A 6,100-nucleotide genomic window follows, 5' to 3' on the forward strand; every position below is an offset into this window, starting at 1 on the left:
CAGTAATAGGCAAAACGAAATAATGTGACTGTAAAAGCTGATATATACTATATATAGTATCATGCATAGATCACAATATGTTAAGGAGTAGCTTACCCTACAGTTATTCAGCAATAAAAATGAAAATGTTATTTGGCCTCTTGCTATATGTTTTATTTTGCCACATAGTTTTCTCTTGCTTTCTTCCAATTGATCGTGCTCAGAATATATAGATAGGTTATCCCAAGGTTTTCAATCAAACATGAAGGAAGCAAAATCTGGTTTAGGTTTCCTTTTTGAGCCAGAAAGAAATAAAAAATTAGTTCTCTTGCTGTTTTGTGCCATTTAAGAGGTCTTTTTTTTTTTTCAAATCTTACATATGTGAGAAGCAAATCAAAGCTTTGTGCTAAAGCAGCTGATGACGCCTACACAACAATTAATGACTTAAAATGTCAAATAGGCACCCTGGATTTATCGCCCTTAAGCAACTCAAAGAGCAGTTAGTTTGAAGGGGTATGTATCAGGAGAAAAATAAACCCAACAAACATGCTACTACCCCACTGACTGGTTGGTGGGGGTTTAAAGTGCTGGCAAAAAAGATCCACACTGCCTTGTTTTCGTCTTATTGTAGGCCAAGGAGATTATTGTAAACATTCCCTTAACCAAAAGCTTCACTAGTTCTTGCTACTTGACAAAGGGAAGCTTACCCTTGGGGTACCTAGACTTGGGAAACAAGTTTAGTCTGATCACATCAAGATCCCCTGCCTTTGTTTTATTTCCATGATTGAACACTTTGCACACTTTCAAGATCTATTCATCTCCATTCAAATATGCAGCTAGTGAGACAACCTGAAGAAAGCCAGAATTTTCTGAAAACTATCTGACTGGTAGGAGGAAGTGGTTTCTGACTTGAATTAACCCTGATCGAAGTATTCCAGAAAGATCAAGCATTCGTAGGGAGACTGTCGCTGACTTTTATCCTCATGTTCTTTCTCTTTCACATTTCAGGAGAGCTTGGGGGAGAGGAGTCAGTGGAAGGGAAGGTCTTCAAAGTAAGAAAAACTCCAATTTTCTTTTTTTAAAGTAGCCTAGATTGTATGTGGTGTTAGAGTACACAACAGCAGCAAAAACTAGTTTATGGAATCGAGGATCTCAGAATTTAAAAACTGGCTCAGTTAATTCAACCTTGAGTAAATCTCTTAATCCCTCTGGTACTTGATTTTCTGATCTATGAAATGGACATAAAATGTCTAAGCTAAGCGATTAATAGGTCCCACTGACCTTCTCTATTTGTTGGAAAGTAATCTGTGCTGTGCCTGTCACCTGGAGATGCTATAAATAAACGCGTTTAGCCTCTCCATAAGTAAATGTGACAAGGCGATGTGCTGACTCACCCCGGAAGCAGTTACAATTCATTAGGCACAGTGTTTGAAAAAAACATACAAGATTTCAATTAAAAATATCAGCTGAGGGTCAGGTGCTTGGCAGGGAAGTTAAGACACCTGCATCCTGTATTAGAGTGCCTGAGTTTGAGTCTTATTTCTGCTTTCCATCCAATTTCCTGCTAATGCACACCCTTGGAGGCAGCAGGTGATGGCTCAAGTGTTTGGGTGTCTGCCACAGATATGTGGGAGATATGCATGGAGTTTTTGTATCATGATTTCTGCTTGGCCAAGCCGGTCTATTTTGGACATTTGGAGATTAAAGCAGCAGATGGAACATGTCTCTGTGTATTTGAAATACAATTTTTTGATAAATAAAATAAATGATACTAGCTGATACTAGCTCATGATAATACTGAGTTCATTTAGATCGTAAATATGTCAGGATTTTCTTGAAAGGGATCAAATTCTCACTTTAAATTTCACACAATTTTGAAATAAAATCATCACTGAATATTAAGTACATATACAAGAAATATCTTTACCCCAGCCATGTTGCTGTGGCTTGGGGGTACCCGTGCCAGCCCAGGCTTCATGCTGGGGATCCTAGCTCCCCTGCAGCTCCACTGCTGCTAGGCTGGGGAGGTTCTTGGGCTTATGTGTGGCCAGAGTGCCAAACAGGATTGGGTTTTGTCCGCTGGCTGCCTGCAGAGAGCTCTGGGATCTTGGGGATATGCCCAGGGACATCTATGGATAAGGCCACTGCATGTGTAGGTGAGGAATGAATCCTGAGGGACACCCAATGACAGGTCTTCTGTACTTGCAGATAAACAAGGGGACTGAGATCTGTTGGTTTGGACGGGGAGAGACCTGAAGATCTTTATGGGTCGGACTGAGGCACCAACCCACATGGAAGTCCTGGGTTGGGCTTGTTAGCAAGAAACATGACTAACTACAACATGTCAGCACACACAAAAGCTATAGCTGGTGGCCTGTCTAGCAGGGCTGGATCCCAATACCTGATAGTGAGTGTTAGATTAGGGAATGGGTCACATTAGACTGGGTCATGACACCAACCAGCATGTAAGAGAACCAGTTCCGGAGGTAGATTCTGTTGGGGATATGTGGGCCCAACCCTATTTATCTAAACGTCCTCTGGTTAGCTTAAAAGTTGGAATGGTGATGGACTAAGTTAGGTGTGTCCATGGAACTCACTGATGCTTACTGGTACTGGGGCTGGGAACAAGTGGGGCAGGTACAGGTTGCAGCATCAGCATGAGCACCACAAATCAGGTTGTGGGGCAGGCTGGGTTGCACCAGCTCATACAAAGGCCGGAACAGATAGGGCAGGACATATTAGGTAAAGACCAAGCACACACTGGTGCGTGAGATCTGGGTCTGGGAGTGGCCCAAGTGAGAGAACCTGGGAAACTCCCCCTAGTGGGTCATAGCTCCTGTTGATGAGCACGTGGTCCAGGATTAGATGTTGGGCAGACTTAGCAGGGTAGCTCCATCTGTTAGGAAGTGTGTGAGTTGGTTTTGGAAGGGGACTGGACCAGGTGGGGCTGAGCAAGCCATAGCCCAATGGCAAGTGCAGAAACCAGGATCAAGTGCAGGTCATGCCAGGCTAGGCTGCTACACCTGCTGGTGTTTGCATGAGCCAGGGATGAAAGCAGATTGAGCAGGGCCAGGTTGCAGCACCCACCATCGAGAGTTGGGATTGGAGTTTGGCTGGGCCAGGTCAGGCTGCAGCATCCAAGGCCAATGCCAAGACAGGGGAGGGGCTATGCCAAGGTGGGTCAGAGCAACCACTGGCATGTGCGAGATCTGTGACTGGGATCATGCCTGGTTGAGAAACTAAGAGGATGCCCTGGCTGGGTTGTGAGTCCCACTGGTAAGCGTGGGGCCAGAGTGGGGGTTGTGGTCTGGTCTGGACATGGATACAGTCTCCCTTGGCACAGGTGTGGACTGAATCTGGGGTGTACTGGACTGGGCTAGACTCCAGCTCCCATTGGAACTCCTAAGAACCAGGATGGGTGTAGGATGGGCTGGGCTGGTCTCTGAACCTGCTGAGTCATGCGTGAGCTGTGTCTGGGTGTGGACCAGTCTTGGCTGGGCTGTAGCACACAACAGTAAAAACCAGAATGGGTTGAAGGCCAGTCAGGAAAAGGTCACTGTTTCTGGTAGGACAGGAGGTGCACTAAGTAGGGCTAGCCCATGAATCTACCAGTGTGTGTGAAATTTGGCATTGGGAGAGGATTTGATGGATGAGCTTGGGGAACTCCTCTGTCAGAACACAGTCCCTGCAGGTGAGCACAAGAACCAAGAAATGGAGCAGCTAAGACCAGGCCAAGATGAAGTACCCATGGGCTTACCTTTGGCTCAGGTCTGGTGCAAGCCAGGCTGGGTCAGTTTATATCACCTGCTGGCAAATCTGAAAGCCAGTATGGTGTATGAGTCATGCCAGGTTGGGACACAATACCAGCCAGTGCACATTAGGGCTGGGACTGGGGGTTGGCTGGGTTGGGATATGCTGTAGTCCCCACCAGCATGAACTGGAACTGGGGACAGACCGGGCCCAGCCAGGCTACAGTACTGACTGACAAATGTCAAGGTGATATGGGCCATGCCAGACTGGGCTGCAGCACCCAACCAGCATACATGAGACCTAGGGGAGAGGGGGTAGAACCTGGTAGAGTGGCTGCAGGGAGCTCCCCTGCTGAGCTACTATTCCCACTGGTGAGCGTGAAAGCTGGGATTGGGGACAGACCAGGCCAGGCAGGGCTACAACACCTGTTGGCCTGCATGTAAGCTGAATCAGCAACAAGCCAGGCTGGGTGGAGTGTACCTACTGGTACATGCATAAGCCAGAGGCAGTGAGAATTGGTTGGGCTTTGCCGCAGCTTCAGCTAACAGATGCTGGGAAAGGGGGGCGGGTAGTAATCTGTAGAGCTAAACTGCAGAATCGCCTAGAGAGTTCAAGATCTGGGGCTGGGAGTGCATCAATTAAGGAAACAGTGGGCACCCACATCTTGGGTAGCCACTCTGGTGAACATGAGAACCAGGACTGGGACAGGCATGTGTATAAGAGCTGAGTGGGATTTGGGACAGACAGAACTAGTCTGCTGTATATACTGGCAAGCAGGGGAACCAGGTCATGGGGAGGACCTAGTGGGGGTAATTGCAGGTTGCTCCAACTAGGCTTCATCTCCCACTGGTTTGCATGAGGGCTGAGTGTATGGTGAGCAGTATTGGGCTGGACTCCAGCACTCACTTGTTTGCATAGAAGACAGGACTGGAGACAAGTGACCCAGCAATTGCAACTAACATTGTGCGCATAGGCCAATTTGTGCAATGGACTGTGCCAGACCCTGTATTGGCAAGCATACACAAGAATGAGATCTGGGATCACCTCAGATGAAGTGTCTTTAGGAATCCCCCTTACTGAACCACTGGACTCAGAACTCCATGGAGGAAATTGCAGATTTCATGGTCTGACTGTGGAAGGCACGTGTCAGAGTTGAACCTCCTCAGTGGCTTAGATGGAGCAGTGGACTGCATATCCAGATGCACATGGAGGATATGGCAGTACACTGGAGTCTGCAGAGCACACCTGGTACCATAATAGAGGATGGAGGACAGAACAAAGCAATCAACTACCCCAGCCAAGCATTAGCCAGTGAATATCTGGGAAAATGGAGACTCTAAGGTGTACTATGTCAGCCAGTGGAGTCTGGAGAGCTTTCATCGTAATTGGACTGGCAAGATCAACAGCAATACAGAACTGTTGAACTATCAAAACCACTTGAGCAGGACCCTTGGAGCATGCCCCACAACAGGGACCCTGGGATGGTTGGGAGGCTGGGTATGGCTTCTCCCGTTGTCTCTACCCACTTGTCTGATACAGGCAGGAAAAAAGAGAACGTCAAAACAGTGGCTTCACCCACTTTCCTGTAGCCCTTGACCCTTGGCATCCTAATCAAATAAGTAAAAATTATGAAAAATAAAACTTACATAATTAAAAAAGTGAAAATAAAATAGTTACAAAAAAAGAAATATCTTCAATTATAATTCATCTGTACTGATTTTTAAAAAGATGGTGAAACAATGCCAGATATGAAAAACTAAATAACAAGCAAATAAAGACAAACTATAAACACAAGTACAGCAGCTTTCCCAGTCACATTTTAGCACTTTCAATATAGTAAGTTGCAAAATTTCAGCCTAAGGACTCTTATGGATCATCCAATCTAGCCAACATTATAATTTTGTATGTAGACGAGGATTAAAGTCACTTTCGTTCTCTTATTTCTTAGATCACTTTTGTGAAATGTTTTTATTCAATCATCTGTGTGTGTGCAAGTGTATATAAACACATAGAGGTAAATTTACATGTCATCACACACAAACCTGTTCATCTCCCTCCCTTTTTCTTGCAGTTGAATGAGCTTTCCTCAGCTTGTCTCTTCCACCCACATCAGCACTGACCAACACAGTAGCCCATGTGAACAACTTCCTATGAACCCTACTATAGATATCTCCAAGTATAAAAAGCATGAAATACATAGATGTATACACATCGAGACAATATCTAGCTTTCTCCTTTTGTTATGTATTTTATAAAACAGATTAACTTTCACAATATCCAAGGTTGCCCTCATCTTGCATATTTGTTTCAATCTTTTTCAACCTTGTTTGGCTAAAACTAATAGCTTATAAAACTTGGCGTAGCACTGAAA

Source organism: Ochotona princeps, chromosome 3 (assembly GCF_030435755.1).
Source record: "Ochotona princeps isolate mOchPri1 chromosome 3, mOchPri1.hap1, whole genome shotgun sequence".
Taxonomy (NCBI): Eukaryota; Metazoa; Chordata; class Mammalia; order Lagomorpha; family Ochotonidae; genus Ochotona; species Ochotona princeps.